General features: G+C 44.7%; 1 protein-coding gene across 2 annotated transcripts in view; it reads right to left on the reverse strand.

Annotated features, from left to right (window-relative positions):
- Positions 1-23,061, reverse strand: part of cuedc1b (CUE domain containing 1b) — a 170,661-nt gene that overhangs the window by 81,188 nt on the left and 66,412 nt on the right. Inside the window, exon 1 of one of the 2 annotated variants that reach the window (XM_043718352.2) lies at positions 13,473-13,718. The exons of the other annotated variant lie outside the window; for it this stretch is intronic. The gene's annotated coding sequence lies outside the window, so the exon portion shown is untranslated. Of the gene's footprint in view, positions 1-13,472; positions 13,719-23,061 lie in introns of those variants that run through there. 2 annotated transcript variants of the gene reach the window in all.

The raw sequence follows: 23,061 nt of genomic DNA on the forward strand, positions 1-23,061 counted from the left end.
ACTGAGGAGTTGTGAATTGTGTTGAACAGTGAATATCCCCATTTCCCACCAAATTTTGGAAGGAAGATGATTGAAAACACTGCTAAAAATGGCTGGACCTCAGACACTACCCTGAGGAACTCAAGATGACTGACCTTGCTTTGTACTTGGGATGACTCCAACCATCCTTGTGGAGAGTGGAGAGTTCTCTCCGCGAATCACACTGACTTCAGTTTTGCTGGGGTTCCTTAACACAACAGTAGGTCAGATGCTACCCTGATGTTAAGAGCAGTCACTCTCGAGTTCAGTTCTTTTGTTCATATTTGGCCCATGAGTGAAGTGAGACCAGCAGCTGAGTGTCCTTGGCAGAACCCTGAGCATCAATTAGTGTTGAGTTAAGTGCCACCTGATAGCACTATCAATAAAACCTTCCATCAGAGGAGAAAAAGTGAGGACTGCAGAGACTGGAGATCAGAGCTCTTCACCCACTATTCTCCAGTCCTGCACAATGCACTTAGCATGTGTGAGAATAGGGGTTTCTGCAAACTACTAGTTCACTACTACTAAGAAGGCTGCTTTTCATTTCTCTAAAGATATTGGTCTTGAATTCAGTTAGGCAAGAGTGAGGACTGCAGATGCTGGAGATCAGAGTCAAGATTAGAGTGGTGCTGGGAAAGCATAGCTGGTCAGGCAGCATCCACGGAGCAGGAAAATCCATGTTTCGGGCACAAGCCTAATGAAGGGCACATGCCTGAAACGTCAACTCTCCTGCTCCTCGGATGCTGTCTGACCCGCTGTGCTTTTCCAGCGCCACACTTTTTGACGACTGATGAACAAGAGGAGACTAATAAGATGGTAATTGATTAAGATAAATATTACCTGTTTTTGTGGACAGGTAATAGCTGAACAATTATCGACGTTGCTATAGCTTTACTGGAGCAGCTTGGCTTAGGGCACGGCTAGATCGGGGAGTATGAGTCTACAATTGCTGAAATGTTGCAGCGTCCCATAGACTGTGTCTTCAATGTCTTCCGCCATTTCTTGAATCAAATTGACTGAAGACTGGTATCCATGGTGATGAGGACTTCAGGAAGCGGCTGAGATGGATCTCTCAGTTGGCACTTCAGTCGGAGGATGGTTGCAAATGTTTCAGTCTCACCTTCGGCACAGATGTGGTGAGCTCCCCATTGTTGAGGATGGTTTTATTTGTGGAGCTTTGATCTGAACAAGGCTCCACAAATCCGAAGCACACTTTCCTTTCTTTTATATTTCCAGCTCCCAGAGATAATTGTGAGTGACACTTCAGTGGAAAGCAAGAGCTCAAGGTCTCGAAGAATATCAAAAGGAAAGGCAAAACAAAAGGAGGGAAAAATTCAAAGTAACAAGTAATAACACAGGAAGGAAAAAGCATTAGTAGAGAAAGATCTACAAAGAAGTGGATCAGTGAATAGGAGAGGCTACGCAAGCAACAGTTAAATAATATGGATTATGACATGCATGATTATAGGTTACAGAACAATCCACCTTCAAAAATAACCTGGTAATCTTACAGGTCCTGCAGCACACAATTCCCCAGTCTCAACAACTGAATTAATACCTCTGACAATTTAACTGTCACTCAGTAGACCTGAAAGCAACCACATAAATAATATAACACCGACTATCTCTCAGAACTGGGGTCAACATACACTGACAGCTCAAGATTAACTCAACCGGTGCTCAATCTGGGGAATGATTAAGTTTATCAGATCAGGTATCTTCATGGTCACTGCAACATTACATATGAAACGAAAGCACTGGGGACCACATGCACCAAGCACCGATGGTCACAGGATGTCTCGCTGCATCAAAACATTTAGTCCAAATGTCTACATATAGTCTGGGCCACGAGACGGGGTTATGTAACTTCACGATGAATTTGCATCACAGGTGCAGATTCATTTGCAAATATTTCTTAACCTCATTTTGATTATGCTGAGGATTTCCATGTTCCTGTTTCTCATTCCTGGCATGGCAAGGCAGAGACTAGAGACAAAGTTTATTTATCAAACGTGCCTCAGTCGGTAGTACTCTTGTGTAAGAATCAAAAGGTTGTGGGTACAGTTCACAATCTATATTCTAACAGAAGTTGATTATCCACAGAAGCACTGCTGCACTGAAGAAGGTGCTGTTTTTTACTTGAGAAATTAACCCTAGGTCCTGTTACTCCACCAGGGGGACACAGGAGATTCCAAGGAACTATTGTAAACAGCATGGAAGTTATCCACCAGCTCCTGGCCAATATTTAACCCTTTGTCAATATCACAAAAAGAGATGCTTAGGTCTTTACAAAATTTGTTTTGGTAACTTGCTGTGCATAAATACGTCGTCTTTTTTTATATTACAACTGCATTTCATCCGTTGTAAGGCACTTTGAAACATCTGGTGGTCATTTGGGTGCTACATAAATGCAATTATTTCATTTTTAAGTAATAAAATTGATTAAATTGCAGTAGATGGAGTTTGTTAGGTGTAAATCAATCAATCAATCATTTAATTTCCCTTCACTTATGTTCTTGCTTTAATTTTTAAAACTGAGGCCGTTGATAATCTAACTAGAGCAATCAAAACATTTTAACCACCCCTTGTGTCAGCCAAGAACCAAATCACAACATTCACTATTAAGAGAATCAACTATTGAAAAGCATGGCTTCAGGTTAGTTGTTGAGTCTGGGATATCAATTTCATGGGATTTTTCTACATGTACCTCAATTAACAACAGCAGAATTGGATTCAACAAAATGTCAACTTCTTGGAAAGTAAGAGGGCTGTGTCAGAAACTGCATCAATCACTAATGGGCCTCTCCAACTCAACATCAAACGCAACCACCTCTGTGCCTCAGCAAACATCAGATTCATTAGATTTATGTCAACAAAGGCACATTCATGTCTTTTTATTGCAAGGCTTAATTATAAGCAATTATCAAAAACTGAAGCACAATTTAGAAATAATCCCCAAATGTAAAGATTTTAACTTCATGTTATGTCAGATAAATGCATGACTAGATATTGGAATAAATTGTCCTGAAGGTCAAGAACTAGAGGCTATAACCTTAAAATCAGATGAACTCACTCAGTGGCAATGTTAGAAACACTTACACACAAAGATCAGGAAGTCCCTTCAACAAAAGTGTTGTCAAGACTAATCATCTGAACACTACCAACGCTTTTATTAAAGGGAGATGGAATCAAGGTGGGTAGGTGGAGTTAATTAAATCAAAGCTGAGCTGTAACTTAAGTGCTAGAATAGGCTTGAGGGCACATTGGCCAACTCTTATGCTTCCTTGTCTCCATCTACAAATCTGGCATCAGTCAGCTGTGTGTGGATACTCATTGCAAGCTGCGTTTCCACTAACTACAGGCAAATATGTCCATGGCAGCTGGGAAAAGGGATATATCATTGGTGATGGTGACTGTCCCACAACCAAATAACCTTTCAACAAGCTTTCATCACTGATGTCAGAGTTCTATAGTCAGGGCCATTATCACCATCTCCGAGACCTTGTCTCCAGTTCCATCACCTGATCACTGATATTGTATCACTCTACAGTTTCTCACCCAGCTCCATCCACCTTTAATTTTTTTTCATTCAGTCATGAGATGCCTGGGCCAGCGTTTATTGTCCATCCCTAGTTACCCTTGAGAAGGTGGTGATGAGCTGCCTTCTTGAACCTCCTTGCACTTCAATCCTCTCCCCAGAAGTATAGTTATTCCCAGTCCCCTTTAAAATCTGGGAAATGGTTTCTTTCCCTCCTCCTCTTGATGGTGCTAACCTCTCAATGAGGGGAAATAATCGCCAGATCTCAGGGAATTGCGTCAAGTGGCTATTCTACGTTCGAGTACTTTTAGTCCAGTCACAGCTATTCCACAATTGAGCTCCATTCTGTTCTCACGTCATCATCAATTACCCTCAAAAGGTTCCCAGCAGGAATAATTGCTGCAGGAGGACCAAATACGGGGGAAGTCTGGATAAATTGTCCCCTGTGGAGAGGAGTGACTCCATCATAGGCAACAAACTGAGCCTGCAATCTTTTTGGTCCTGTGAATCAGACGCCATGATAGTCGATTCTTCTCTACCTCAGGCCACCCTTCCGGACCTCATTCCACTCAGGTTCAGTGGATTCTGAGATGGCGGATAAATTCAACATGCGACCTGCAGATCCTTACCACCTGCTGCTTGGAAGGTGAAGTAGTTGGCTTGTTTGGAAGTTTGGAGACAGGCAGAGGCAAAGCCAAGGCATCCTGGGAAGTCCCCAAAGCCTCTCAGTGGCTTCGGTGCCATCCTGAACACGCTCTCTCTGTCTCCTAGGAGTCTGTGAGGGGTGTGCGTGCTCGTTCACCCTCTTCAGGATGTTTCGAGGAATCCCTAAAGAATTTCTGCTGTCTTCCTGGAAGTCCTCTGCCACTTCAGGAGTCTGGATTTAGGCATACAATCGAGAAGTGACCCCCTCCCCCCCAACACCGGTGAACTGGTTTGTAGTAATTATAGTGGTTCATAAAATCATGAGGGGCATGGATAGGGTAAATAGGCAAAGTCTTTTCCCTGGGGTGGGGGAGTCCAGAACTAGAGGGGAAAGATTTACAAGGGACCGAAGGGGCAACTTTTTCACGCAGAGGGTGGTGAGTGTATGGAATGAGCTGCCAGAGGCAGAGGGGACAATTTAAAAGACATCTGGATGGGTAACATGAACAGGTAGGGTTTAGAGGGAAATGGACCAAGCGCTGGCAAAAGGGAGTAGATTACTTTCGTATATCTGGTCGGCATGAACAAGTTGGGCCAAAGAGTCTGTTTCTGTGATGTACATCTCTATGACTCTATAATTAGCAGTTCAATACCCAGCAGGTTAGTTTGGGAATGATGCTGGTCCTCATTTCTCACCCTCGGATCATCTGGGGATTGATTATGTGGCGTACGGCACTTCAGCGCCTCAAGCTCTGATGCTTTGATTTTTGGGTGCCAAGTCCTCTCAGGGGCCAAAGTTCACAGCACTCCATAATACAGGCCCAGAGTGCCTGCAGCACCTGGTGCGCACTGTTCATAGGGTTTAACAAGGCCCTACTTAAAATGTAAATTAGAGGAAATCTCCAGAATACACCTGGAGTTCCAGAACTGAATCAATTGCAAGCTCTGCAATTGGCTTCCCCTCTCTGTCCTCCGTGTGAAATCTCCATTTTCATGCAGGCACTCCTCCCCACCCCCACCCCTCCCTCTCCCCCACCTAACCCGGTCTCCAATCCAGATTGTCTCTCTGCAGAACCACACCGTCTCGAAGGATAGGCTATTGGCACACAGGCCTCATAACCTCAGCACTCTCTCAGGGTGTCACTGCACACTATTCAGCAGCAGGGATAGGCTAACCCCCTCCCCCCACTGCGATGAGGGAAGCTAATAGATGTTTACAGCACAGAAGGCGACCAATTGGCCCACCATATCCACGATGGGCAACAAAGATCTGACAACATTCCATTTTCCAGCTCTCGATCCACAGCCCTGGAGGCCACAAGTGAGTATCCATACATCACTAAAATGTTGAAAGTTTCTGATTTAACCATTTCAGGCAGTGTCCCCTCACCCACTTAGTGAAACAAAATTCTGTTCGACTCCCCTGGTAGCCTTCAGCCTTTTAATCTTAAATCAATGCCCCCAGCTATTGACTGCTCTACCAATGAAAAGCATGCCTCCGTTGTCCGCCCTATCTATACCTCTCAGTCAATCGGGTCCTCTTCACTGTTGGGAAAACAACTCCAGCTTACTCAATCCTCCCTCATATCTCAGGGCCAATTACTACGCAATTCCCTCACTTCGTGAGCAAGAGCCACTACAGAATGAAATCATCCCAAAAAGACAACAAGCTACACAAGCCAATCTCTTGACAAATAGTTTCAGTCTAGTTGCAGGAATTAACCTGGGACTTAACTATTTTTCATCAACTCGTTGGGACACACTATGACACATCTCCGGGGCTACACCTAAATGCGCTGACCTAGAGACAGGGACATTACCAACTGTGCCACAAGACCCCAAAATCTTTTCCACTCAGCTTGTCTGTGCATGTTAATGACACACCCCTAAGCCAGCTGGGACCTGAACCAGAATTTTCTGATCCCAAAGGCAGGGACACTACCATGTTGCCACAAGAAACCCTCATTTCTCCCCCCCCCTTCCCAGTTTGGGATTTAGAATCAGAAGTATAACTGCCTTGTTAATCTACCACTTCTGGCAATTCCTTCAGATTTGGGGGCACGGTGGCTCAGTGGTTAGCACTGCTGCCTCACAGCACCAGGGTCCCAGGGTCGATTCCAGCCTCAGGTGACTGTCTGTGTGGAGTTTGCACATTCTCCCGGTGTCTGTGTGGGTTTTCTCCGGGTGCTCCGGTTTCCTCCCACAGTCCAAGATGTGCAGGTCAGGTGAATTGGCCATGCTAAATTGCCTGTAGAGTTAGGTTCTGGATTAGAGGTGCTGGAAAAGCACAGCAGTTCAGGCAGCATCCGAGGAGCAGTAAAATCGACGTTTCGGGCAAAAGCCCTTCTTCAGGAATAGAGGCAGAGTGCCTGAAGGGTGGAGAGATAACCTATAATCCAGAATCTGGTTTCCAGCATCTGCAGTCATTGTTTTTACTATAGTGTTAGGTGCATTAGTCAGAGGGAAATGGCTCTGGGTGGGTTACTCTTCGGAGGGTCTGTGTGGACTGGTTGGGCCGAAGGGCCTGTTTCCACACTGTAGGGAATCTTTATAAAAAAAATTTTCACTTTAGAAACCCACTTTCTATCAAGACACTGAATGGTTGAATTGTCCATCAGCACTCCAAATATGCTAAATTGGCACAATGAAGCCCAAATAAGATTGAGGGCATCCTTGCTGATTTACAGCAGGAACCTGGCATGGAGGGGTGATGGGGAGCGAGCTGAAAGGGGAAGGAGAGAGAACGTATTAGGCATCCGGCTGAAATCAATGCTGGCCATCTCGTAAATTGAGTTGGCAGCTGCAAGAGAGAGTCTGTAAGCTGCAGTGTGGAGCTCCTCTGCACACAGGGAGCCTCAGGGACACACTGGTTACTGTCAGAAGGATCCGGGAGCTCAAGGCAGCTGTAGCCTGGACAGCAGATGGAATCAATTGGAAGTCAGCAGCAAGAAACATTCCCCACCCCTCCAGCCTTGCTTCAGTCTGCTTTCAACTGTTTCTCCCACTCGCTCTGTACCATCCATCTATTGTGCACTTCAGAATGAACACACTTTACATCCAAAGACAGCCAGAGCATCTAATCACAGTAACAGATTATAAATGCAGCTCGCTCCATGGGAAGGACCAATGGCTTAAGAAATTAGAAAAGTCTTTGGTGAAATCTGACAGTCATGCTGACAACTGGAATAAATCCCATTTTCCACATTTCATCTTTTCCAGTCTTACAGCTCCCAGAATTCTTTGCGTTCCTCCAATTCAGGCATCTTCACAGACGCCAATTTCCTTCGCTTCAGCATTGTCAGTCATGTCTTTAGCTGCCTAACTCTGACGCTCTTGAATTCACTGCCTAAATCTTCACCAGAATCAACCCTGCTTTAAAACTCCCCTGAAAGCCAATCTCTGAGTCACCATACCTCTATTGTCAATTTTTGATGGGTTACAATTCCACGAATTGGCATGGGAATTCTTATTACATTAAAAAGGTGCCATATACACACAAGTTGTTGTTGCTCATCAACCATTCCATTATTAAGTCTTGTAAGGTCTTCTCATTAAATAAAAAGTCACCTTTGTGCAAATCACATGGAGATTGTTACAGATAGGGTTAGCGTATTAATACATGCCGTATGTCTGTGAAATGTTTCCCGTCATGTCAGAGTGACTGTCCTCTGTACATCTAAGAATAAGGAGTAAGCTAATTAGGACTAGGATAAGGAAGAATTTCTTCACTCAAGAGTTGTGAACCTGTGGAATTCTGTACCACAGAAAACTGTTGGGGCCAGTTCATTAGATATATTCAAGAGGGAGCTGGACGCGGCCCTTTCAGGCAAAGGGATCAAGGGATATGGAGAGAAAGCAGGAGTGGGATACTGAAGTTGCATGATCAGCCATGATCATACGGAATAATGGAGCAGGCTCAAAAAGCCAAATGGCCTCCACCTGCACCTATTTTCTATATTTCCACGATCGCCTCCCACCACAACTCACTGAGCAGTACAGATTCTTCAGGCCCAGAAAAATCACAGATTTTAACTGCTAACCATACGGAGTTGACCTCTCTCAGTCAGATCACTAATGGCATGTCACCACTGGCCTCAGTACTCCCAAGTTAGGAAGGTGGAAGTTTGAATGGTCCTTCATTGAATATAACTAAGGCGGAGACAAGACAAATTGTTGACATCTCAGGGAATTGAGGGATATGGGAAATGCGTACCCAAAGTAGAGTTGAAGCCAGAATGTGAGACATCATATTGAATGGTCAACGAATTTGATGGGCTGAATAGTAGACTAATGCAGCTATTTCTTGTATTCTTGTACCTGCTGGTTTCTTTTTAAGGTCAGAAGTCACACGACACCAGGTTACAATCCAACAGGTTTATTTGAAATCACAAGCTTTTGGAGCGCTGTTCCTTCGTCAGGTGAAGTAAAGTGCACAGACACAGAATTTATATGCAGAGAGATCGTACAAATGCTGCGAGTGGAAGTGCACAATCCAACAGCAGCACCTCCGCATCACGGTTTCTTTTTAAATCATAGATTTCTTTATGGAAAGGATTTTGGGAGCAAGTTAGGTTTCATGGAAAAGGATTTCACACAAATGTAAAACAAAATAACCAGACGTTGCAAAGACAGTCGAGATCTGTATTAAAACTAACTTTCTCATGCAGATGAATGGTTACCTCTTCCCATTGTCTGGGGACGAGGTCATTATCACCACACGTTTCTGTCATTGCGCTCCTACCTTTACTCAATTTCCCAAACGAACATCTCTGGACAACCCCAAACATCCCCTCCGCCCTGTGGCTGACCACATCAACTCCCCCTCACACTCCCTCAAGGACATGCAAGTCCTGGGCCTCCTCACCGCCAAATCCAAGCCACCTGCCAACTGGAAGAAGAACACCTTATCGTCCTCCTCAGTGCCCTTCAACAACACAGCATCTACATTGACTTCACCAGTTTCCAAATCTCCCCATCTCATCCCAGATCCAACGCTCCAACTTAGCACCGCTCTCTTGAACTGTCCTACCTGTCCATCTTCCTTCCCACCTATCTGCTCCACCGTCCCCACTGACCTATCACAATTAACCCCCACCTGGATCCACTAATCGCATTCCCACCTACCTCATCCCCAGCCATTCCCCCCACCCTCCAATTTATCTCTCAGCCCCCCCATCCCCCTGCACATTCCTGATGAAGGGCTTATGTCTGACCCATTGACTCTCCTGCTCCTTGGAAGTTGCCTGACCTGCTGTGCTTTTCCAGCGCCACACTTTTCAACTAATACCCAAAGGCCAACTTCAGATGATTGAAGAGTCATAGAATAAGAAAGATGCACAGCATGGAAACAGACCCTTCGGTCCAACTCGTCCATGCCGACCAGATATCCCAAACTAATCTAGTCCCATTTGGCCCATATCCCCCTAAACCCTTCCTGTTCATATACCCCCTAAACCCTTCCTGCTCATATACCCCCTCCAGATGCCTTTTATGATCTTAATATTTGCAGCACCATTTCAGTGGGCACAATTTGGAAGATGGAGCATCAAAAAGCTGGAGGCTGTCAACGGGTAGGGGGAAGCATCTCCTTCCATTGGTCAGTTAATACTGAGGCCTGTAATTTTCTCTTAAGTTATCAGTGAGACCAGTGGCTCTCAGTTATTTATTCACAAATGCTACTGTACCTTCAGCAAGGGGCAGGAACATAATAAAATGTGAATCTGCAAAAGTTTAAATTTGTGTCAGTTTGCCGTTCGTTTTGTAAGAACAGCACCTCACTGTCTCCCTCACCACTGACATGCACTGACAGGAGGGAATTGCACAATTAATACAAACCAAACCTCACTGCAGAAAGTCAGCAGGGCGCACCGGTTCACTCCAACTACCCACTTAAGAAGGTGTTCAGTGTTAGCCACTGAACTTTTTCCTCCTCCAGGAATCGAAATTAGCTCCTTTGGTCCACAAGAAAAACTGACAGGAACCAAGCCATTAAAAATAAATGGGTTGCCATTGACCAACTTCTGGTCACTTGCTCTCCCTGGTCCATAAAGGAACCACTTGTGATTTGCAAGAGAAGACTGACCACAGCCTCAAATCAATCCAAAGTCCAGATGGCTGAGGTCAACTACATTGCTCTGTCTCTTGCCCAGTTCAGATGAGTTGGCATGGCATGGACAAAAGTCTGAATATCGGACATTCCTGCTGCGTTTGGCCCTGCACTAAGGAAGGGACACATCTGCGCGCTGTCATGACAGTCTAGCTTGGTGATGTTCATCCTCCCTCCTGAAGCTGCTGACTCATGCTCTGGCTCAACTACGCATTCCTGAAGCAGCCATTCCACATTCCTGAAGCAGCCATTTTTACCCCTTCGTCATACCCGCTCGGCCAGTGAGGACTGGTGAGCTATTCAGCAGCAGGAAGCATAACGGCTCAACCCAAACACCTCTCTTCATCTGTTTCAGGCATTTACATGGACTAATTGATTGGGTGGGTGGGTGGGAAGGAGGGATGTGGGGAAGCAAAGGGATGTCACTGTATAAAAATTGCAGCTCTCAACAACTGTTCTAACGTTTCTCTTTTCCATCCAGGAGACATCAATTACGGTGTCTCAAATCATCGGCTCCGAGATCAAAGAAGGCTTAATTTTGTCAGGTTGCTGTTCTGAATCTCTCAGCAACACAATTAATGGTATTTTAAACATAAGATCACTGGAGAGGTGATTGTCTGAATTATAGACAGAATAGGTACAGAAGGCAGAAGTGAGTACTGTAGATACTGGAGAATTCCCAATAAAGGGCTTTTGCCCAAAACGCCGATTCTCCTGCTCCTCGGATGCTGTCTGACCTGCTGTGCTTTTCCAGCACCACACTCCAGAATAGGTACAGAAGGCCATTCAGCCTGATCCAGCATTCACTTGATTATCTTTCTCAACAGCACCAATTGGCATTTACTTTGCCTCTCCCACACTGTAAGCAGTCCCAAGCCCCTTTCACAGGACCACATTACAAGTGAATGTCATTTAACCACACACAGCAAAAAAAAACTGTGCATACAGTAAAATCCCACAGGCAACAAGTCGTTGGTTCACTGATTGATCTGCTTTGGGTGTGGTTTCTCTAGACAAGGAATGCTGGCCCCTCCTCACATCTCCAAGGAAGAAACTCTGGCATGAAGGTAAATGTTCTACATACAGAACCTGTAAGGCACTACATGTGGTGGAGAAAAATCAATCCTGGCTTTCCAAAGGGAAACAAACACCTAAAGATTACAAACAAAAACACGAGGCTACAGGGAAAGGGCAAGGAAGTGGGACCATCCCGGTTACTTTTTAACAGACACGTGCAGGTCCGACAGGTCAAATTGCCACAACGATTCTATCAATCCCAAATAGGAAAGTGACACAAGCCTTTCTGACCCCCTGCAGTCTCAATACAGCAAACCTGCTCCCGCCACTTTAATTCTCACCTTCTGTGACATGATGTGGAGGTGCCGGTATTGGACTGGGGGTGAACAAGGTTACAAATCACATGACACTAGGTTATAGTCCAGCAGGTTTAGTTTCTACTTCCAAATGTGTGATTTTTTAACCTTCTGTGACATGACTGTTTCGTGCGGAAATCACCCATTGAGAGGCATTCCCCTTTGGGAAGAGGGGCCATCAGTAACTCACTTATGGCATTGCTGACGGTAAAGTGAAATAACTTCAACTTGTCAACTGTGGGTTCTGCTGAATCCATTTTAAAAGCATGCCAACTGCACCAGCTGTATTCATGGCCAATGACCCATTCTCACAATATGCCAACTATGCATCTATTTCTCTGCCAATCCATCTGTGCAAGGGTAACAACTTTATTCATCATACCAAACCAACCTTCCACAAACACACGCCCCCCTCACCACCATCCATATACCTGTTCTGCCAACTGTCAGTCTGTCACAACAGCTGCAGCGTGGTTGAACTGATGGAACACCGACCAAACTGCTTAGACTTCAGCGATAGTAGCCTTCACGCGGTTTTTCCGATGTCAGAATTACACCCCCTTGGTTAATGAAAGCACCGAGCTGACCACGTGCAGGGAATTAGCAATGACTCAGTAAGCACATCCACATTCCCACGGCAACTGGAAAAAGGAGGAAACAGCTACTCGATGGGCAATTCAGCCAAAACAGATCTTGCCCTCATTTTCCAGCAATGGCCGGCAGACAAGAATCCAAAGTAAGCAGGCTAACTGATATAATGGCGTCTAGTCTGCCACTTTCAAATCCACTGGTGTAGTTCCAGAATCGAGGGAATTTTGGAAGACAGCGCATGCAGTATTTTTACAGCCACCTCCTTTCCAACTCTAAAATGCAGGCAATATAGGGGCATCCTGTACCATACTGTGGTCACTTTGCTCACTTGCACAATTGGCATAAACATTATCTGTCTGACAAGGACAAAGCATGCCATTCCCAGCCTATCTTCCTGCTCATTATCACTAACCAGAACTTCCTCACCCATGATGTCTGACTGTTTTCTAGATCAAAGTGTCCTATGTCCCTGATGCTCCAAAACCTTACACTCAGTTCAAAAGCTCAAAGCTAAAGTTCCTCCATTTTCGAGGAAGGGTCCCTCCTCCCGTGACATAAACAGATTTCTCTCCACAGATGTTGCCAGATCTGCTGAGCTTTTCCAGCAATTTCTGTTTTTGTTCTAGATGCAGATACTTACTGCAAATGTGGTTGTAAGGGAACACAGCACTCTCTTTAGTTAAACGAATTACTTTATCAAGTTGCATTTGCAGGTGAACTAAGTGCCTATTTCCTTGCATACAACATGAATGGTGGAGCCAAAAAGTAGCATTTTTATACCACGTTCCACCTCCCCACCATGACCAAATTCCCAGGTAAAAGCACACCGTGACAGCAGATACTGTTTACTCTTACACACCTTTCTGAACCATATCGAGGTAATGGTGCTTAGCTTACCACTCGTTATAATTAGCCCCTCTCAGACAATCATTCTCCGCTAACTGTCAAAAGCAGCAATTTCTGTTCAGTTCTGAAGTCGTCAGACTGGACTCGAAAGGTTTACTCTGTTTCTCTCTCTCCCCCACCTCCTCACAGATGCTGCCAGACCTGCTGAGTTTCTCCTGCATTTCCTGTTTTGATTTCAGCTTTCCAGTACCACAGTAGTTTGTCTTTATACTCGGTGTTGAATAAACTGCAGATTCTGTGCATTGAACTGAGAAACTAAACAAGTTAAGCGAAACTTCAGTTCGACACTACTCACCCACAGTTCATAGAGAAATCCACCAGCACCAAATTCTCAACATAAAACCTTCTGGTGGGGGGAGGGGAGAGTCTATAGATTCAGTTTGGCAGTGACCACAGCATTCATCGTTCAAGAGATCCGGGAAGTAGAAATGGAGTTTAAATTACTTCAAAATAAATGTACTGAGGGAAGAAAACAACGGTACTTGGACATTTTCTGCATTATTAGTTCTCCCAGGTGGATTCTTTTTTTGAGAAAGAAAAAAGTACAGATAGTTCACCGCCTATAATTAACTACAGACTTCACAGTAAACCACACAACTCCTATCCTCCCAGTAACTCACGATAGCAGATGTCAGTGAGTCCACCCCTACACTGCCTGGTATCAGATTTCATGACGTCCCCAGTGAATTTCCCACACTCGAGCCTCTGCACCTTGAGCAAACTTCAGTCCCCACTCCCGCCAGCCATTCACACCCTCAGAAACCTTTCAGCATCTTACATGCCCACTCCCACAGCCCTGTTCATGTCCATTAGAATTGTCACTCCTGCAAGATTTTCCTGCAATCTCCAAGAATCGAAGATTCATCTCTAGCTCATTCCCAAGAGAAACAAAAACATGGAGGGACATTTTTCCACATTCATCCTTTCAAATACTTTCATGTATTGGTTATGAAAAACACGAGGTGGGGGTGGGGAGAGATGGTGCAAGAATCCCGCTGTGTAATTAACAGGATGAATTCAACGCAGTAACTGGAGACTGTTTCCATTATTCAGCTGCTAATGGGACATCCATTGGAGGGAGCCTTGTAATGAAACCTCCAGGAATTCATCTAACCAGAACTGACAATCCTACACTGTTTAGTTCATCACGTTTGCTGATGCTAATATCAACACCTCTCTGAACGATTGCAAACAAAGGCAACATCTTGCAGTTTGAGGTCCATACAAATTGAGGTCCCATTAAATGTGATTTGAATGCAGCATTATGATAATTGTATGTGAATTGGGTTTAACTGTATGCAAGTGACATATCATCATAAAATCATCACCATCATCGTCATAGAATCCCCACAGTGTGGAAGGAGGCCATTCGGCCCAACAAATCCACACCATTCCTCCAAAAAGCATTCCACCCAAACCCTGTAACCCTGCATTTCCCATGGTTAATCCACCTAAGAGTATTTCAGAGAACATCTCTGGGACACCCACACCCACCAACCCCACCGCCCTGTGGCTGAACACTTCAAATCCCCCTCCCACTCAGTCAAGGACATGCAAGTCCTGGGCCTCCTCCATCGCCAAATCGTTACCACCCAACCCCTGCAGAAAGAACGCCTCAGCTGAACAGAGAGACCTTGGAGTGCAGGTTCATAGCTCCTTGAAAGTGGAGTCGTAGGTAGATAGGATAGTGAAGAAGGCGTTTGGTATGCTTTCTTTTATTGGTCAGAGTATTGAGTACAGGAGTTGGGAGGTCATGTTGTGGCTGTAGAGGACATTGGTTAGGCCACTGTTGGAATATTGGTCTCCTTCCTATTGGAAAGATGTTGTGAGACTTGAAAAGATTTACAGGGATGTTGCCAGGGTTGAGGATTTGAGCTATAGGGAGAGACTGAACAGGCTGGGGCTGTTTTCCCTGGAGCGTCGGAGGCTGAGGGGTAACTTTATAGAGGTTTATAAAATTATGAGGGGCAAAGTCTTTTCCCTGGGGTCAGGGAGTCCAGAACTAGAGGGCATAGGTTTAGGGTGAGGGGAGAAAAGATATAAAAGAGACCTAAAGGGCAACTTTTTCACACAGAGGGTGGTACGTGTATGGAACGAGCTGCCAGAGGAAGAGGTGGAGGCTGGTACAATTACAGTATTTAAAAAGCATCTGGATGGGTATATGAATAGGAAGGGTTTAGAGGGATATAGGCTAAATGCTGGCAGGTAGGTCTAGTTTGGGTTGGGATAGCTGGTCAGCATGGATGGGTTGGACCGAAGGGTCTGTTTCCGTGCTGCACATCTCTATGACTCTATATTTCGCCTTGGGACCCTGCAACCACACGGGATGAATGTGGACAAAGTTAAAAATCACAACACCAGGTTATAGTCCAACAGGTTTAATTGGAAGCACACTAGCTTTCGGAGCGATGCTCCTTCATCAGGTGATTGTGGAGGGCTCGATCGTAACACAGAATTTATTGCAAAAATTTGCAGTGTGATGTAACTGAAATGTGGATTTCAACAGTTTCCTAATTTCCCCTCCCCACCACATTATCCCAGTCCCAAGCCTCCAACTCGGCACCGCCCTCCGGACCTGTCCATCAACTTGCCCATCTATCCACTCCACCCCCCTGACCTATCACCTTCTCCCTCACCTTCATTCACTTATCGCTTTCTCAGCTACCTTACCCTCCAGCCCACCCCCTCCCATTTACCTCTCAGCTCCCCCTGACCCACAGGCCTCATTTCTGATGAAGGGCTTATGCCCGATTGGTTGATTCTCCTGCTCCTTGGATGCTGCCTGACCTGCTGTGCTTTTTCCAGCACCACATTCTTGACTCTGATCTGCAGTCCTCACTTGAACACGATGGGCAATTTAGCATGGCCAATTCACCTAACCTGCACATCTTTGGACTGTGGGAGGTAACCAGAGCACCCGGAGGAAACCCATGCAGACACGGGGAGAGTGTGCAAACCCCACACAGACAGTCGGCTGACGCTGGAATCAAACCCAGATCCCTGGCGCTGTGAGGCAGCAGCGCTAACCACTGAAGGTGGCACGGTGGCTCAGTGGTTAGCACTGCTGCCTCACGGTGCCAAGAATGCAGGTTTGATTCCAGCCTCAGGCAACTGTCCACGTGGAGTTTTCACACTCCCCATACCTGCGTGTGTTTCCTCCGGGTGCTCCGGTTTTCTTCCACAGTCCAAAGACGTGCCAGTTAGGTGAACTGGCCATGCTAAAATGGCCCATACTGTTGAGGGATATGTAGGTGCATTAGTCAGGGGTAAATGTGGAATAATAGGGTAGGGGAATGGATGTAGGTGGAATGCTCTTCAGAGGGTCAGTGTGGATTTGTTGGGCCAAATGGCCTGTTTCCACACTGTAGGGAATGCTATGATTTTATGAATGCATTAATTAAGGTTTCATTTGGATGTATATAATCCCCACCCCGGACCGAAACACCTGGGTTCAAGACCCACCCATTCCTGAGGTGTGTAATAACATCTCTGAACAAGCTGATTCGAAAAATAGGTTGAATATAAATTAGGTTTATATAAAGAGACACTGGCAGTTGAATTTGGGGCCATATTTTCGTAACATTTTACTCTATACACAAAATAAAGACTGTGCAATGATCATCTCCAATACTATCCTTCACCAACATTGGAAAACAACATATCATGGTGAGCTTTTGAACAGCAAACAGGAATCCAGCAATGCAAACGGACAGCTCAGTTTTTCCAGAATCGGGGCATGTTTGCAAAATGGCTTTGACCTACAGAACATGAGTCTTGTCAGTATGAACCCAACATTAAGGGTTAAGAGTACTCAAAAGAACGTACTTTGCATCAGTTTTTACTGTGGAAAAGGATATGGAAGATATATACTGTAGGGAAATAGATGGTGACACCTTGCAAAATGTCCATATTACAGAGGAGAAAGTGCTGGATGTCTTGAAATGCATAAAAGTGGATAAATCCCCAGGACTTGATCAGGTGTACCCAAAAACTCTGTGGGAAGCTAGAAAAGTGACTGCTGGGCCTCTTGCTGAGATATTTGTATCATCGATAGTCACAGGTGAGATGCAGTAAGAGTTTGGCTGACGTGGTGACACTGTTTAAGAAGGGTGGTAAGGACAAGCCAGGGAACTATGGACCGGTGAGCATGACATCGGTGGTGGGCAAGTTGTTGAAGGGAATCCTGAGGGACAGGATATACGTGTATTTGGAAAGGCAAGGACTGATTAGGGATAGTCAACATGGTTTTGTGCATGGGAAATCATATCTCACAAACTTGATTGAGTTTTGTGATGAAGTTACAAAGAAGATTGATGAGGGCAGAGTGGTAGATGTGATCTATATGGACTTCAGTAAGGCGGTCGACAAGGTTCCCCTTGGGAGACTGGCTAGCAAGGTTAGATCTCACAGAATACAGGGAGAACTAGCCATTTGGATATGGAAGTGACTCAAAGGTAGAAGGTGGTGGTGGAGGGTTGTTTTTCAGCCTGGAGGCCTGTGACCAGTGGAGTGCCACAAGGATCGGTGCTGGGTCCTCTACTGTTTGTCATTTACATAAAAGATTTGGATACGAGCATAAGAGGTACAGTTAGTAAGTTTGCAGATGACACCAAAATTGGAGGTGTAGTGTACAGCGAAGATGGATACCTCAGATTACAACAGGATCTTGACCAGATGGGCCAATGGGCTGAGAAATTGCAGATGGAGTTTAATTCAGATAAATGCACAGTGCTGCATTTTGGGAAAGCAAATCTTCGCAGGACTTATACACTTAATGGTAAGGTCCTAGAGAGTGTTGCTGAACAAAGAGACCTTGGAGTACAGGTTCATAGCTCCTTGAAAATAGAGTCACAGGTAGATAGGATAGTGAAGAAGGCATTTGGTATGCTTTCCTTTATTGGTCAGAGTATTGAGTACAGGAGTTGGGAGGTCATGGTGCAGCTGTACAGGATATTGGTTAGGCCACTGTTGGAATATTGCGTGCAATTCTGGTCTCCTTAAAAGGATTCAGAAAAGATTTACAAGGATGTTGCCTGGGTTGGAGGATTTGAGCTATAGGTTGGGGCAGAACAGGCTGAGGCTGTTTTCCCTGGAGCGTTGGAGGCGGAGGGGCGACCTTATAGAGGTTTACACAATTATGAGGGCATGGATAAGGTAAATAGGCAAAATCTTTTCCCTGGGTTCGGGGAGTCCAGAACTAGAGGGCATAGGTTTAGGGTGAGAGGGGAGAGATATAAAAGACATCCACGGGGCAACTTTTTCACACAGAGGGTGGTACGTGTATGGAATGAGCTGCCAGAGGAAGTGGTGGAGGCTGGTACAATTGCAACATTTAAGAGGAATTTGGATGAATGTATGAATAGGAAGGGTTTGGAGGGATATGGGCCGGGTGCTGGCAGGTGGGACTAGATTGGGTTGGAATGTCTGGTCCGCATGGACTGGTTGGACTCAAGGGTCTGTTTCCATGCTGTACATCTCTATGACTCTATATCAGCTTGAGTAAAAGACTTGTGAGACATCCCCTGAACACCAGTTTATGTATGGAACCCTCTCAGTGAAAACTCCAGGGGATTATAACCCATGAATGTGCAACATGAAATGTATATGAGTGCGGTTACAGGAGGGTGTGTGTGTGTGCTATGATGGGAAGTAAATTATTTTCCCATTTTGAACCATCTAGATCTAAGCACTCTGCTTATACCGAAGCAGTGTTGAGCACAAGGTAGGCTCCCTCTGCTTGGGCCTAATTTCAGAACAGCACCCACCTGCATGAACATCTATTTCCTACACTTCTCAGTTTTTGGATCCCTATTAAAACATCAGTTGCTGGCAACAACTTTTCTGTACAAAAAAAACCTAACTCTAATCATGTTTGTTTTTAATATGACATTCCACCTGTCTGGTCTTCCAGGTCCAATTCTCAATTATGGATTGCTGGAGAACTTCCAACTCTGACAAACCAGATGATCTGAGAGAGGAGATTGGCTACATGCATCCTTCTCTGCTGGATAGAAACACACACCTGCCACGTTCCAAAACTAAGAGAGGATGAGAAAAGGAGACTGTAATCCACAATTTCTGATGCACATCAAAAGGTGAACACATCACAGGTAGCTCTAACAATGGGAGAGTGAAGCCAACTTGGAGATGCCGGTGTTGGACAGGGATGTACAAAGTTAAAAATCACACAACACTAGGTTTATTTAGAAGCACTAGTTTTTGGAGCGCTGCTCCTTCATCAGGTGAACAACATTGTTGGATTATAACCTGGTGCTGTGTGATCTTTAACTGGGTAATGAATGACTGAGAAACTTGACAAGAGATCAAGGCTGCCCTGCAAATGAAACAGTCCAGCCCTCCAGCTGTAAATCACACCTATTCTAAGTCACATCCAGACGTGAAGTTTAGAACTTGGAGCTTCAGAAGTTGTTGGAAAACTGAGCTCAAAGATCTTCCATTCATCCAAAGTGGCAAGTCAGATGTAAATGAAGCTCTCTTGATATCGTCACACTGTTAACACAGGCCAATTTACTCTGAAAGCAGTTTACGATGAGAATCCCATCAAACAAGAGCTGTTTCTGGGCTGGGATGGGAGTTCGCTGGGCTTCATAGTCAAATTTGTACAGAACAGAAACAGACCCTTAGGTCCAACTTAAATTAATCTCATCCCATTTGCCAGCATTTGGCCCATAGATCTCTAAACTCTTCCTAATTATACTAGTGGGTGCCATGGCTATGACCTGAAGAAATGCCTAGATTCATATCCACATTTCTGCTGAATTCAAGCAAACTACCACAGATGCTGGAGATCTGAAATAAAAATGAAGTGCTAGCAAAACTCAGCAGCTCTGACGTGATCTATGGAGAGAGAGAGAGAGAGTTAATGTTTCAAGTCCAATAATCCTTCTTCAAAATTATTAGTAGTTAGACAGATGCTGTCACACCTGATGAGTTTCTCCAGCACTTTCTAATTGCATTTCTACTGGATTTGCTTGACATTAGAAATTACAGTTGGATGTATATAATGCAAGGGAGACAATTTATACACCACGACTATAACGACCTCTCTTTTCTTCAGTCCTTGATGGGATATGGGTATCATTACCGAGGCCATGCTGTCCATCTTTATTTGCCCTAATTTGCCCACTCTAGAGCTCAGTGAAGAGTAACTATTATTACTGCAGATGTTAAGATATATGTAGATCAGACTGGGTAAAGAAGGCTGATTTCCTTCCTTGAAAAGGATATTAATAATCCAGATGAATTTTTTATGACAATAATAGCGATCATGGTCAACATTACTGATAGTTCACTTTCAATTCCAAATTTTGTTCACTGAATTCCTCCAGCTGCTAAGATGGGTTTAAACCTATCTTTGTGCTCATGCTGCAGTGGTAGTGTCCCTACCTCTTGACCTGGGTTCAAAGTCCCACCTGTTCTCGAGGTGTATAATAACACCTCTGAGCAGGTTGCATAGAAAATATCTAATTCTTGACTCTTCCATTTTGGGTGCCTCGGAGTTGAGAATGAACCAATAATGATTCAGTGGCAAAAGTGCTCACGTCAACTGCCAATCACCCACTATTCCCCTGAAGGATACATTGATCCAGGTCACTATGTGCCATTCTTTATTATTCAGCAGGGACTGCAGGAAATCTTGATAGCCGAGATCAGCCCATAGCTCAATGGGTATCATTTGCACCTTGGAGGCAGAGATTTGTGGAATTGATGCCTGACCCAAAGGCACAAGCATAAAACACCAGGCTGACACATTACAGCCAGATACACAGGCATTAGATATTAAAGATGCTCAGAGATGCCATATTTTGGATTAAACATTAAACTATAAAGGCTCAAAGTGCCCACTGAGTTGGACATGAAAGATGCACTTGAAGAGCTACTCACTGCTAACCCCTCAAAACAAAAAAGTCACGAAAACAAATGGTCATTGTGTTTATCTTGCTGTGCACAAATGGGCTGCCACATTCGCTACAACTGTGTCTACACTTCAAACGACTGCACTGCTCATTAAGGTGGGTCGATTGGGTGCAGTAAGCCACACAGTATTTGCAAGGTTTTCCCGATAGCCACTTTGAACTGTCTTTCTTGCTCCACTAACAAGCTGAGACTGATGATAGATATTGTAGATTCTATCATATAGGTGAAGTTTTATGCATTTCCATATAAAATGCACATTAGTGTTGCTCTCTTTAATCTTCACTTGCTAATCTTCCAATCATTAAAAAAGCACAGCTGTTCTATTTCAAAGCCTTTTTGAGACACTCTCTGTAGGGATGCTTCAAAAAGGCAGGAGATAAGGCCCTCAATGGAGATGGGAGCAGACAAATGGTTTGAAGCTCTTTACCATTCATTTTGCGCATTCAAAGTCAAAACTAACGACCTCCAATCCAACAGGCTGATCTCTCTGACAAGAGGGAGTGGCAGGTTTGAAATATCACTCATCAGAGTAATGGAGGATAAAAAGCTGACACCCGTTATATTAATCGCTCTTTATCTGTTGACAGGAGTTTCAGAATTCCCAATCAAACAAATTCCAGCCTGAAAAAGTCGCAACACTGCAATAGACTGTCCGGCACAACAGGACAATTCTGTCAGCTAACTCCCTTATCCTGCTTCTAGCTTACCTACAATTACAGAATATGTTACACTGAATGTACAGTCCAGAAACAGGTCATCCAAGATCATAAATCCATTTGTTGTTCATGCTTCACACAAGTTTCCTTGAATGTACAACTTGGGAGCAATAGTGGGTCACTAAACCTCTTGAGTCTGCTCCTCCTACATCATCTCATTTATCCTGCAAATTCCATTCTCTGACACGTGCTTAACTAGATTACCCTAAATGTATCATTGCTTGTTATCACAATCACTTCATCTGGCAGTAAATTCCACATCCTAACCATTTTCTGAGAGAGTTTTCTCTTGACTTCCTTCGTGGATTTGAAGTGACTATCCTACGTTGATGACCTCTGTTGTTTGGATCTCCCTCCTCCACAAATGGGAATGTCATCCCTACACCCAGCCTACCAAAACCCTTCAGAACATTAAAGGCGACAATTCAGTTACAAAACTGCCAAGTATTCACACTAGCCCCTTAAAGGCCGACGGAGGATCCATTACAAAATCTCAAAGAGCCAGCAAGGACAAGAGCTGTAGAATCTACAGAAGCGGTCCACCACAGTTTGGGCAGGATACACAGGCAAAGGAGATGGGGTAGGAAACGTCAACAGGAATGACTTCAGGGGATGAGACACTTTGAATAGAGTGGTGCAGCTGGGACTGTTCTCCTTGCAGGGGGGTTGGAAGGATATTTGATCAAGGTATTCAAGACCGTTAGCAATTAGGGGTGAGGTTCAGAGTGAGAAACTCTGCCCATTTCATATGGGGAACTAGTGGATGCAGATTTAAAGTCATTCACAAACAAACCAGGTGCAATGTTAGGAGAAACCTTCTTTACACAGTGAGGTAGTCAGACCTGGGACGATCTGCCAGAGATTGTGGCAGTGACAGATTCAACTGAAGCTTTCAAGAGAGAATTCAATTTCCTGAAAAGGAAAAATGAGCAGGGCTACACAAGGTGAAGATGCAGGAGTGGCTCTGGGTGAATTGCTCATTCAGACAGTTGGTGCAGGCACCAACAGCTTCCCTCAGTACTGTAACAGCTCTGTGACTGTGAGAGTCTCAGCAGGCTATTCACCCACAAAGTGCCTCACCAGCAATCTGCATTCTATTCTTGTTCAGAGCCTTCTCATGCCTAACAGTGGCTGCAGGAGAAGTGATCTGTTGGGAAAGGTTCTGTGATTTCCTCTTCATTACCCCACACCCCCATCCCATTTACCCTCCCCTCCCCCCACTGGGGACAA

This window comes from Chiloscyllium plagiosum, unplaced genomic scaffold, assembly GCF_037043375.1.
Source record: "Chiloscyllium plagiosum isolate Xiang-an unplaced genomic scaffold, Cpla_swu_hap1 HiC_scaffold_31, whole genome shotgun sequence".
Lineage (NCBI taxonomy): Eukaryota > Metazoa > Chordata > Chondrichthyes > Orectolobiformes > Hemiscylliidae > Chiloscyllium > Chiloscyllium plagiosum.